The 14,224-nt window shown below is 44.3% G+C and overlaps 1 pseudogene; it reads left to right on the top strand.

Annotated features, from left to right (window-relative positions):
- Positions 1 to 212: 212 nt before the first annotated feature.
- On the top strand, positions 213 to 3,235 carry LOC116466015 (prostaglandin E synthase 3-like; annotated as a pseudogene).
- Positions 3,236 to 14,224: the final 10,989 nt, after the last annotated feature.

Genomic DNA, 14,224 nt, shown 5'->3' with positions numbered 1-14,224 from the left:
TAGAGCCCTCATGTGGCTAATTTAATCCAGACAATTTTCCCTGATTAAGCAGAAAAACGTATAAAGAAGCAGCTGTAGCTGCCGCCGTCGCCTGAGGGGAGTGAGAAGAGGCCGCGGCTACCAGAGAGAAAACGCCCAGTCGCCACCAGAGAGCAGCCGCCGCCAGAGAGCTGCCCGCCCACCCATTCGCCCGTCCCCCTGCCCCGTTCACAATGCAGCCTGCTTCTGCAAAGTGGTGTGATCGAAGGGACTGTGTCTTCACTAATTTTGTGTTGAAGACAATAAGGATGTTAATTTAAATTTTGAAAAATCCAAACTTATATTCAGTTGTCTTGGAGGAAGTGATAATTTTAAGCATTTAAATGAAACTGATCTTTTTTACTCTATTGATCTAAATGATTCCATGCATAAAAGAACGGACGGATCAATTTTATGTTGTTTACGAAAAGGAGAATCTGGCCAGTCATGGCCAAGGTTAACAAAAGAAAGGGCAAAGCTTAATTGGCTTAGGGTGGACTTCAATCATTGGAAAGACTGGGAAAATGGTTCAGATGAAGACAGGTCTAATTTTGATCATTTCTCCGAGATGATGAACAACATGGGTGGTGATGAGGATGGAGATTTACCAGAAGTAGATGAAGCAGATGATGATTCACAAGACAGTGACAATGAAAAAATGCCAGATCTGGAGTGGAGTAAGAGATATTATCATCACCTGGATTTTGAGAAAGAAAATAACTTCTCTGCAAGATTTCATAACTGAGAGAATTCCTGAGTTGATAGCCCTAAAGGCAGATGCTGTATTTGCCTACTTTAACCCATCTTTCAACCTGTTTGTTTTTTAAAAGGCTTCACTAAGGGTTGATATGTACCATTGTATGGGACAATTTTAAGTCAGCTAAGGCAATAACCTTATGCATGAACATTTCCCAGACTTTCATGAAGCTGTTGAGGTCCTAGGCAACTGATGCACCAGTTGTGATAAATAAAAACATCTCACCTAAGTCTCCTTTTCTTCATAACATAGATACTGACATGATAGGAAGCTCTCGGCTTAGGTAAAGGGAACAAAATTTTAGTTTATAGGGGAGAGAATGACATTACTCCCCATTTCACAGGGAGTGCACACCCCCCTGTAATATTATGCGTAATATCCAGGGAGGGAGAGGATGACATTAGTCTCCATATCGCAGGGCGCGTACATTCCCCGTGATATTGTTCAAAATATCGGGGGGGGAGAGGATAATATTACTCCCCATATAGCAGGGGTGTACACCCCCCTGTGATATTGTTCACAATATCCAGGAAGGGAGAGGATGACATTACTCTCAATATCGCAGGGGATGTATCCCCCCACGTGATGTTGTTCATAATATCCAGGGAGGGAGAAGATGATATTACTCCCAATATCGTAAACACCCTGTGTGTACACCTTCTGTAACATTTTTCGTAATATCCAGTGGGAGGAGAGGATGATATAACTCCTGATATCGAAGGGGGTGTACACCTCCCTATGATATTGTTCGTAATATCCAGAGAGGGAGAGGATGATATTTCTGCCAATATTGCAGGGGGTGTACACTCTGCTGTGATATTGTTCGTAATATCAAGAGAAGGAGAGGATGATGTTACTCCCAATGTCGCAGGGAGTGTGCACCCCCTGTGATACTGTTCGAAATATCCAGGGTGGGGAGAGAATGATATTACTCCCAGTATCATAAAAACTCTGTGTGTGCACCCCCCTGCTGTATTGTTCGTAATATCCAGGGGAAGAGAGGATGATATCACTCTCAATATTGCAGAGGATGTACAGCCCCTTGTGATATTATTTGTAAAGAGCAGGGGAGGGTAAGATGATGCTACTCCCAATATTGCAGGGTATGTACATTCCCTCCCCTGTGATATGGTTCCTAATTTCCAGGGGGAGATAGGATGATATTGCTCCCAATATCGCAGGAGGTGTACATACCCCTGTGATAGTCTTCGTAATATTAACGAGAACAAAGGATGATGTAACTGCCAATATCGCAGAGAACATACACCTTCCTGTGATATTTTTCATAATATCGCGCGGGGGGAGAGGATAAAATTATTCCCAATATCGCAGGGGGTGTACACAACACTGATATTGTTCGTAATATCCGTGGGGGGAGAGGATGATATTACTCTTAATATCGCAGGTGGTGTACATTCCCCTGTAATATTATTCATGATATTCAGGGTGGAAAAGGATATTACTCCCAATATTGCAGGGGAGGTACGCCCCCTTATGATATTGTCTGTAATATTCAGGGTGGGCGAGGATATTACTCCCAATATTGCAGGCGGGGTACATTCCCCTGTGATGTTGCTCATAATATCCATGGGAGGAGACAATGATATTTCTCCCAATGTGGCAGACGGTGTACACGCCCCTGTGACATGATATACAATATCCAGGGGGGAAGTGAATGATATTACCTTCAATATGCAGGGGGTGTACACGCCCCTGTGATATTGTTCGTAATATCCAGGGAGAAAGAGGATACTACTCCCAATATCCCAGGGAGTGTACACTCTCCTGTGATATTGTTCGTAATATCCAGGGGAGAGAGGATGATATTACTACAAACATCATAAGGGGTGTACATCCCCTTGTGATATTTTTGAAATATCCAGAGGGGGAAAGAATTATATTACCCCCAATATCGCAGGGGTTGTACACCCCCCTGTGATATTTTTCGTAATATCCAAAAGGGGAGAGGATGCTATTACACCCCATATCACAGGGGGTGTGCACCCTCCTGTGATATTGTTCATAATATCCAAGGCGGAAGAGTGTAATATTACACTTAATATCTCAGAGGGTATACACCCCCATGTGATATTGTTCGTAATATCCAAGGTGGAAGAGTGTAATATCACACTTAATATCTCAGAGGGTGTACACCCCATGTGATATTGTTCGTAATATCTAGGGGGAAGAGGGTGATGTTACTCCCAATATTGAGTGGGGTGCGCACCCCCCTGTGATATTGTTCATAATACTCAGAGTGGGAGAGGATGATGTTACTCCCAATATCGCAGGGGGTGTACACCTTCTGTGATATTGTTCGTATTTTTCAGGAAGGGAGTGGATAATATTACTCCCAATATCACCCGGGGTGAACACGCCCCTGTGATATTGTTCGCGTTATCCAAGGGAAGAGAGGATGATATTACTCCCAATATCGCTAGGGGTGTACGCCCCCTGTGACATTGTTCGTAATATCCAGGGGGGAAGAGGATGATATCACTCCCAATATCCCAGGGAGTGTACAACTTTGTCATATTGTTCGCAATATCCAGGGTGGGGAGAGGATGATATTACTCAACAATATCGCAGGGGGTGTACACCTTCTTGTGATATCGTTCGTAATATCCAGAAGGCGAGAAAATGATATTACTCCCAATATCGCGAGCGGTGTACAGCCCCCTGTGACGTTGTTCATAATATCCAGAGAGGGAGAGGACAATATTATTCTGAATATCACAGGAGGTGTACATCCCCCTGTAATATTGTTCGTAATATCCAGGGGGAGAGATGATGATATTGCTCCCAATATCCCAGGGGTTGTAGAGGCCCCTGTGATATTGTTTGTAATATCCAGGGGAGGAAAGGATGATATTAATCCCAATACCGGAAACATGCTGTGTGAACACCCCCCAGTGATATTGTTTGTAATATCCACAAGGGGTTAGGATGATATTACTCTCAATATCGCAAGGGTTGTTCACTTCCAATTGATACTACTTCCAATATTGCAGAGGGTGTACATCCCCATGTGATGTTGTTCATAATAATAAAAGGGGGAGAGGAAGATATTACACCCAATATCAAGGTGGTGTACACACCTTTCTGATATTGTTGGGAATATCCAGGAGGGAGGATGATATTACTATTAATACCGCAAGGGGTGTACATCCCCCTGTGAAGTTGTTCGTAATATCCAGGAAGGCAGAGGATGATATTACTCACAATATTGCAGGGGGTGTACACCCCCCTGTGATATTGTTCGTAATAAGCAGGGAGAGAGAGGAAGATACTACTCCCAATATCACAGAAGGTGTACACCCCCCATGATATTCTTTGTAATTTTCAGGGAATGAGAGGATGATATTACTCCCAATATCACAGTGGGTGTACACTACCCTGTGATATTGTTCATAATATCCAGAAGGGGAGAGGATGATATTATTACCAATATCACAAAGGGTGTACATCCTCCTGTGATATTGTTCCTCATATCTACGGGGGGAGACGATGATATTACTCCCAATATCATAAGGGATATATGTCATAATATCCAGAATGGTAGAGGATGATATTACTCTCAGTATCGCAGGGGGCGTACACCCCCCTGTGATATTGTTCATAATATCCACAGGGAAAGGAGATGATGTTCCTTTTCATATCGAGGAGGGGTGTACACTTGCTGCGATATTGTTTGTAATGTCCGGGGGGGAGGAGATATTACTCCCAATATCGTAAACATTCTGTATGTACATCCTCTGTGATACTATTTGTAATATCCAGGGTGGCAGAGCATGATATTACTCCTAATATGGCAGGATGCATAAACCCTCCTGTGATTCTGTTCCTAATATCCAGAGGAGGAGAAAATGATATTACTCCCCATATTGCAGGGAGTGTACACTCTCCTGTGATATTGTTTGTAATATCCGGGGAAGGGGAGGGCATGATATCACTCCAAATATTGCAGGGGGTGTACACACCCCTTGTGATATTGTTCCTAATATCTAGGGGGTGAAAAGGATGATATTACTCCCAATATCACAGCAGGCATACACCCACCTGTGATATTGTTGCTAATATCTAGAGAGGGGGGAGAGGATGATATTACTCCCAATATCGCAGGGGGATGTAAACCCTTCTGTGATATTGTGTGTAATATCCTGGTGGAAAGAAAATGATATTACCCCCAATATCGCAGGTTGTGTACACCCACCTGTGATATTGTTCATAATTTCCACAGGAGAGAGGATGATATTACTCCCTATATCACGGGGAGTGTACCCCCCTGAGACATTGTTCCTAATATCCAGGGAGTGGAAGGATGATATTACTCCCAATAACGCAGGGGGTGTACACCCCCCCATGATATTGTTCCTAATATCCGAGGGAGAGGATGATATTACTCCTATAATATCATAGGGGGAGTGTACACCCCTGCGATATTAAGAGTAATATCATCCTCTCTCCCCCGGATATTAGGAATAATGTCATGGGGGGGTGTAAACCTCCTGCCATATTGGTAGTAATATCCTCTTTTTTCCTGGATATTAGAAATAAAATCACAAGGAATGTGTACACCTGCTGTAATATTGGGAGTAATAGATTTTTCTCCTCCCCTATATATTAGAAACAATACCACAGTGGGGATGTACACCCCCTTGATATTGGGAGTTATATTATCCTCTCCCACCCTGGGTATTATGAACAATATCACAAGGAGGTGTACACCACTTCGATATTAAGAGTAATGTCATCATCTCCCCCGCTGGATATTACAAACAATATTACAGGTTACACATGCCCTGCGATATTGGAAGTAATATTATCATCTCCCCCACTCTCTGAATATTACAGAGAATATCACGGAGAGTGGGCTCCCCCTGCGACATTGGAAGTAATTTCATCCCTTCCCTGCATGGATACGTTAAACAATTTTATAGGAAGGTGTCCACTCACTGCGATATTGGCATTTATATCATTTTCTTCAACCCTTGATATTGTGAACAATATGACAGGGGGGTGTACACCTTCTGCAATATTGGGAGGAATATTATCCTCTTCCCTTTTGGAAATTGCAAACAATATCACAGGGGTGGTGTACACCCCTTGCAATATTGGGAGTAATATCATTCTCTCCCTCCTGAATATTAGGAAAAATATCACCAGGGTCGGGGTGTACACACCCTGCGATATCGGGCGTACTATTATCCTCTCATTTTAGATATCAGGAACAATATCATAGGGGGGTGTACACTTCCTGCGATTTTGGAAGTAATGTCATCCTCTCCCACACTGCATATCAGGAACAATATCACAAAAAGGGTGTAAACTTCCTGCGATATTGTGAGTAATATCATTGTCTACCCCCCTGGATATTAGGAACAGTATCACAAGAAAGGTGTTCACCTCCTGGGATATTGGGAGTAATGTCATCCTCTCCCTTCTTACCTGTTAGGAACAATAAATATCACGGGGAGGATGTACACTCGCTACGATATTGGGAGTGATATCATACTCTCCCCTCCTAGATATTAGAAACAATATAACAGGAAGGTGTACCCCCATGCGATATTGAAAGTAATATCATCCTCTCCCAACGTGGATATTAAGAAAAATATCACGGCGGGGGGTACAACCCCTGCGATACTGGGAGTAATATTATTCTCTTTCCCCCCACTGGATATTAGGAACAATATCACAGGGGGTTGTACATTTCCAGCACTACTGGGAATAATATCATCCTCTCCCAACCCCCAGGGAGAGGAGGACAGGCTGGCCTGAAGGTCCAGAGCACCGGCCCAGCAGGGTGATCCGGCCACTGTACTGCAGCCCACGCAACAGAGTGAGACCCTGACTCAAAAGTAAATAAAATTTTAAAAATAGAGTAACACTGTATTCCTTTGTTCTTGTACATTCTTTCAAGGCCTAACGCATGACCTTCTAAGGCATCCTGGGTCAATATCCAGTTCACAATGATCTCTTCTTACAAATTTCAACATTGCCACTGTCCCAACAGCTTTCACAGTTGACTATTCCAACTCAACTCTAAACTCTAGGCTCATGGTGCATAGGGGCTAGGTTTTCTTTCAACTTAGTCTCAACTAAAAATTACTCAATACTTATGTTAAAAATTAGCCTGAGCACATAATTAGGAGACTAAATGTATGAAAGAAAATCCCCCAAACATAAGCCATCTCAAAGTCCATGCTGCGGATTATCTAAACCCTTGTCCTCCAATTAAAGAATCCAATTTCATTTCTTTTTCTTCTTCTTTTTTTTTTGTGTGTGTGTGTGGGTGGGGTGGGGTGGTGGGGGATGGAGTCTCACTGTGTTGCCCAGGCTAGAATGTCGTGGTACAATCTCAGCTCACTGTAACCTCCACCTCAGGTTCAAGCAATTGTCCCACCTCAATTGTCCCACCTCAGCCTCTCCGAGTAACTGGGACCACAGGTGCGTACCACCTGGCCCGGTTAATTTTTGTATTTTTAGTAGAGACAGGGTTTCACCATAATCGCCAGGCTTGTCTCAAACTCCTGACCTCAAGTGATCCGCATGCCTCAACCTCCCAAAGTGCTGAGATCACAGGCCTGAGCCACCGTGCCTGGCCCCAACTTCATTTTCTTTAAATGGCCACACACCTGATAACGGTGGGACAGCAGATTGAAATCAAAAGATTATGAATCATTTAACTTCCATTTCTCTTAACAAGTGGCTGATCTGTCTGTTGTATCCACTCTTGGAGTTTATGCCTTGGTTAGAAAAATGCACCTTTCTTAATGATGAAGGAGAGTGTAAGTAGTACAAGAGTCCACTCTTCTTGTACTTGGCTCATGGGACATACTTGGCTGGGTTCATTCATTTATTCATTCACACAACATTTACCTAGCTTCTCCAAATGCCTAGCAAGTTAACAGGTGCTGGTATAACAGATCCTCACAATAGAGCTATGACAGCAGGGTGGCAGATTTGCTCCACACAGTGAGACAGGAAACATTAGCTGCTGGCTTTACTGACAAGGGATAGAGCTTCAGGTTAAAAAAGAAGGAAAAAAAAAGAAAAGAAAAAGTCATGGCTGGGAATTCTAGCATCTTGGGAAGCCAAGGAGAGAGGACAGCTTGATATCAGGAGTTTGAGACCAGCCTGGGCAACATAGTGAGACCCTGTCTCTAAAAAAAAAAAAAAAAATTTAATTAGCCAGGCGTGGTTTTGTGGACCTGTAATCCCAGCTACTTGGGAGGCTGAGGTGAGAGGATCAACTGAGCCCACGAGGTCGAGGCTGCAGTGAGTTATGATGGTGCCATTGCACTCCAGCCTGAGCAACAGAGTAAGACCCTGTCCAAAAAAAAGAAAAAAAAGAAGACAGAAAGAAAGGGAAGGAAGAAAGGGAGGGACAGAGGGAGGGACGGAGGGAGGGCGGGAGGAAGAAAGGAAAAACAGAAGGAAGGAAGGAAGGAAGGAAGAAAGGAAGGAAGGAAGGAAGGAAGGAAGGAAGGAAGGAAGGAAAAAAAAAAGTCACTAGTCTTGCACCAGAACGCTCCTAAGTGTAAGGCTAATCTTGTCCATCTGATCTGAGAGCATGGTCAGAAGGACAAATAAACTCTGAATTTTGTCTAAGCCACAAAGATCAGCCAGCTAAGTCAGCTCCTCCCCCTTGCTCTTCCGAGGCTGCCCTGGGGACGGACAAATGGACTCTGGGGACCTCTCCATGGGCTGGATCCAATCTCCGATGCTGCTGCAGCGCCAAGATCTCCAGGCATTCACACCAAGGTGCAAGAGACGGGCAGTCACTTCAGGAAAGGAAAGGGAGAGAGGAGAGGGCAGGTACAAGGGCAATTGTAGGCGGAGCTTTCCCAAGAAAGGTGCCCAACCGAGGAGAACGTGTTAAAAGCTGCGTTCTTTCTCCAGGAGGGGATGGGAGAAAGCAAAGACCCCGATCGTGACCGCAGGAACGCAGCCAGGCCCTTAGAAACGGGACGTGGACCTGGACGTGGATCCAGGAGCCCGGCAAGCTGGGCCCCACGGCCACCCGCGTTTCCAACAGCTACATGGCGGACCCCTCCTCCGTTCTCCGCACGCTGGCGCCCAGCTCGCCCACCCAACCTAGGGGGCGCGTGGGAACCGCGGAGTCCGCTGTGCACACCTCGGAGTCCCTTCTGGGAGGCTCGGAAGCCTCAACTCGATTGCGGGCCTTCCAGGAGCAGCCTCGGTCCACAGCAGGATAGGATGCGGGCTCCCCAAGGGAAGAACTACAGGAAGATGGAACGGGATTTCTTCACCTGCCCTTCATCGCCTAAGTGGGCCTAGATTCTAACCGGCTATCCCTTCCGTGTCATCGCCACGGTCCCCACGTGCACCCCGTTTGTCCTCCCCCCTTCCTGCCCTGTGTCGCCTCCCCCAACTCCACCTCCCTTCGTGACCGCTGGCTGGGTTGACCCTGCCGGGCCGGCGCTCTGGACCTTCAGGCCAGCCTGTCCTCCTCTCCCTGTGTGCAACCCAACACCTCCCAGCTCGGCCTGGAGCATCTATTAGGTTGGTGCAAAAGGAATTGCGGTTTTGCGATTTTTTTTTTTTTTTAACGGCAAAAACCGCAATAACTTTTATACCACCCATAAATAGGCAGGGGGAACCTGCAAGAAAAGCCTTAGAGAAGGGGCCAAGATCCAACCGCCTAGCCCGCCAGGAGTATGGGTTTGCCAGAGGCATATGATATATTGAAGCAGGAAAGGAAGAAAAAAGATTAAGGAGACAAATTGTTCGTGATAAGGGGTTTCCTGATAAACTCAGAAACGGCAACTACCAGTTATGGGGCACTTAAACTGACACTATCTCATTAATCCTAACAACGGTCCTCTGCAGGTGGCGGTTTTGTTTGTTTTTTACCATCTTACATGCCAGAGCTGCAGTTGGTATGCAACAAAGGCAGCATTTGAACCCTGGCCTGCTCATGCCAGAGCGGGGACATCTAACTGCACCCGCCACAAAGGACAATGGAGGAAGACTGTGTCATTTGTAATATGAGCAAGTGGGGAAAAGACAAAACAAATGCCTGTATTATGCCCAAGTTGAAGTTTATAAACATGAATGAAATAAACATAAAAGAGGCTAACCGGTTTTTTTTGTTTGTTTGTTTTTTGAGACAGAGTCTTGGTCACCCAGGCTGGAGTGCAGTGGCACAATCTCGACTCACTGCAACCTCCATCTTCCCAGGTTCTAGGCGATTCTCCTGCCTTGGCCTCCGGAGTAGCTGGAATTACAGGCATGGACCACCACACCTGGCTAATTTTGTATTTTTAGTAGAGATGGAGTTTCACCACCTTGGCCAGGCTGGTCTTCAACTCCTGACCTCAGGTGATACATCCATCTTGGCCTCCCAAAGTGCTGGGATTACAGGCGTGAGCCACCACGCCCAGCCATCCATAGCTAACCATTTTCTAAAAACAAAGACAGTAAATGGGAATTGTCCACAAAATAAAGTTTTAAATTTATGTAGTTTCTTGTTGATTTGTAAAGGGTGCCATTTGTTTGAAATCGTTCTTACACTCTTGGATTAAAACACTGGTTCCTTCACACACTTGTATTTTGAAGGGAGTATAAAATGTGATTCCCTCACACCTGTGATCCCAGCACTTTGGGAGGTTGAGGCGGATGGATCACCTTAAATCAGGAGTTTGAGACCAGCCTGGCCAACATGGTGAAACTCCATCTCTGCAAAAAAATACAAAAATTAGCCGGGTGTGATGGTGGGCGCCTGTAGTCCCAGCCACTCAGGAGGCTGAGGCAGGAGAATCACTTGAACCTGGGAGGCAGAGGTTGCACTGAGCCAAGATTGCATCACTGCACTCCACCCTGAGCGACAGAGCAAAAGACAGATGTTAGTTTGCTGACTCTGGCAGGGAGTTACCTGTTGGGAGGTAGTTCCCACCACAGTCCAGGATGCCAGTGTTTTCTCTAGTTACATGTTAAGGTCTCCAAATCCAGGGCATCCCTCCTCAAACCATGCTAGTCCTAGACTGCTAAATGTTTACTGAATGAATGGATGGATGAAGGCAACATTTTTAGATGTGGGAATCCCATAGTGCTTGGTTCTCTAGATGAATCTCTGGAGGCCTCTTTTGAACTTGGTTCTTAAACCTCCTCAGTTGCCCACATACTACGTCCTAGAGTGAGGTGTTTCTTCAGAGCTCACTTATTACCTTGAAAGTGCCATACTCCCACATGTAGTGCTAGCATGACGTGCTAGCTCTTTTGCCTAAACTCTCCCTGCTCCTCTCCCCGCATTCCCCACCTGTCATTTACCTCTATCCACCCTTTTGCTCAGGCCAAAATCCTAGGAATTTTGCCACTACCACTTTGCTCCACTGCTATAACCAGAGGTGATAGTGACTCGTACCAAGGATACATGCCCACCAGCAAGTTCTGGTTACCAGGAAAAAATTAAGAGTACATTTGGTCACCGTGTAATAGAAATGCAAATCTAGCAATGGCAGCAGGAGTATCTTGACAGGAGATATAAATTTGGGAGCTTTGACCTGTGATCTGCCATTGTCAAAACTGTCCAACTCTGTTTCTGAGCAGGGGTTTGACTAGCTCCCTAAAAAATATCTCAGGATATTCTCTCCTGGTATCCCAGAGAGCTCTGGGAGCATTTGAGATCAGTTTCAAACTCATGACAATGAGTCATCAGCGATGTACTAGGGAATAAAGAGCATCAAACTTCTCTGGGTTTTCAGATCTGTGTAATACCAACATCACTTTGGGGTATGTTTTTGTTTTCTTTTGTGTGTGTGTGTGTATTTTGAGACAGAATCTCACTCTGTCACCCAGGCTGGAGTGCAGTGGTGCAATCTGGGCTCACTGCAACTTCTGCCTCCTGGGCTCAAGCAATTCTTGTGCCTCAGCCTCCCAGGTAGCTGGAATTATAGGCACGCACCACCATGCCCAGCTAATTTTTGTATTTTTAGGAGAGACAGAGTTTCACCATGTTGGCCAGGCTGGTCTCAAATTCCTGGCCTCAAGCGACCTACCTGCCTCAGCCTTCCAAAGTGTTGGGATTATAGGCATGAGCCACTGCACCCAGCCTAGGGTATGTTTCTTAAAATATTCCTCTGTAAAATGGAGCCAGCTGCTTTGCAGAATTGTGAGAATAACATTTAGATATGTACAAACATACACGTGTGTGTGTAGGTAGGTGGAAAGACAGACGATAAAGGCGCCCTCTACCATTACATTTCTCTTCTCTCCCCCTTCAAGGCCAAAATGACTCAGAACACAAACTCAAATATCAGGCCAATTAAGTATCTGCTTAAAATTTTGCCCTGAAGGACTATTTTGATTTCGCATTCTTTAAAGTGTGTTTTACTTATTTAAAAAATATGGCCGGGCACAGTGGCTCAGGCCTGTAATGCCAGCACTTTGAGAGGCCGAGACAGGCAGATCACGTGAGGTGAGGAGTTTGAGACCAGCCTGGCCAACATAGTCTCTATGTAGTAGAGACACAGAGTGGAGACATTTCTATGTCTCTCTTTTAGTAGAAACATAGAAACCCTGTCTGTACTAAAAATACAAAAATTAGCCAGGAGTGGTGGCAGGTGCCTGTAATCCCCGCCACTTGGGAGGCTAATGCAGGAGAATCGCTTGAACCCAGGAGGCAGAGGATGCAGTGAGTCAAGATCTCAGCACTGTACTCCAGCCTGGGTGACAGAGCAAGACTCTGTCTCAAGAAAGAAGAAGAAAGAAGAAGAAGAAGAAAGAAGGAAGAAGAAGAAAGAAGGAAGAAGGAAGAAGAAAGAAGAAGAAGGAAGAAGAAGAAGAGGAAGAGGAAGAAGAGGAAGAAGAAGAGGAAGAAGAAGAAGAAGAAGAAGAAGAAGAAGAAGAAGAAGAAGAAGAAGAAGAAGAAGAAGAAGAAGAAGAAAAGTTATTTCTAGTTCTACTGAAACCTCAAGCTATTTACTCCTAGTATCCCAGAGACCTCTGGGAGCATTTCAGATCAGTTGCAAACTCATGAGAATGAGTCATCAGTGATGTACTAGGGAATGAAGAGCTATCAAGCTTCTCTGGGTTTTGAGATCTGTGTAATACCAACATCACTTTGGGGTGCGTTTTTGTTTCCTTTTTGTTTTTTTGTGGGTTTTTTGTTTTGTTTTGTTTTGTTTTTAAGGCAGAGTCTCACTCTGTCACCCAGGCTGGAGTGCACTGGTGCAATCTCAAACATACATGTGCGTAACCTCAATTTATGTTCATGACAGTGGGGATTTGTTTATATGTCTACATTCTTTCTAACAAACTGTTGGAAGTCTTCTTGGCTGTCCTTTTAAGTGTCTGTCTTACTGTAATTTTTATGTATTTACCATTTACTGGAATGGAGTTTTTAGTTTTATTTGAGGAAGAATTTGGGATTATTCCTGTTGAAAAAAGAGGCTTGCTGTAATATCACAGGAAACCTTTTTAAAGTGGATCTGTAATAGAATATTGTAGATGCACTTCGTAGCAGTTGGAAAAGAAAGTGTTGTGATTTGATAGAAATAAAACTAAATGTGTTGTCCTCCTCTAAAAACAAATAAAAAAGAAGCAGCTGTTCTGCAGCTGTAGCCATGACAATGTGCCTTCCTTCTAAGAGTCCAGGGAATAAGCAGCCCTATGACAAACATATATTTCCTCCGAAGGAAAATAATGCCTAAAGATCAAAGGAACAGAGTTTACCTCTTTATTTTGCAGACAGTATCTGAAACTATTGATAAAGCCATTTTCATCAATTTCATGGTGTAGTTTACCAAAGAAAAAGATCTGAAATTTAGAAGTTATGTCAGCAGTGGGAAAACAGATGTACCTAAAAAAAGCAAAACCACCTATTTCCATGACTCTAATTTCCCAAATGTAAAATAAGAAAACAGTCTCTCATTTATCCAGAAATAATTTATCTGGCAGGCCTCTATTTATCTAAGACACAGCTCAAAAGCAGAAAGTAAGAACAGAAAAAAAATACTGTTCTAAACTTACCTTATTTGATGATTGCTCCTTGTTAAAAACCAGGGGCAATCATCCAATTCTATCTTGTCTGTCAAGGAGCTATTTTGGTCTGTTTGCATTTATATAACAGAATACCTGAGACTGGGAAATTTATAAAGAAAAGAGGTTAATTTAGTTCATGGTTCTGCAGGCCGGGAAGTTCAAGCACAGAGCCCTGGCATCTGGTGCTGCATCATAACATGGTGAAGAAGGTCAAAGGAAGAACAGAATGTGTGAAGAGGCCAAACCCAAAGGCTACCTCTTGACTTTATAACAATCCACTTTGGTGGGAAAATTTCCATGAGAACTGATCCAGTCTTTAGAGAGTGAGAACTCACTCACTACTGCAAGAACAGCACCAAGCCATTCATGAGGGATCTGCCCCCATAACCCAAACCACTCCAAGGCTGCACCTCCCAACACCATCATACTGGGGTTCAAATT

Source organism: Hylobates moloch, unplaced genomic scaffold (genome assembly GCF_009828535.3).
Source record: "Hylobates moloch isolate HMO894 unplaced genomic scaffold, HMol_V3 SCAFFOLD_3, whole genome shotgun sequence".
Lineage (NCBI taxonomy): Eukaryota > Metazoa > Chordata > Mammalia > Primates > Hylobatidae > Hylobates > Hylobates moloch.
Note: the sequence above shows the minus strand (reverse complement) of the source record. Positions and strands in the feature narration are given on the sequence as shown.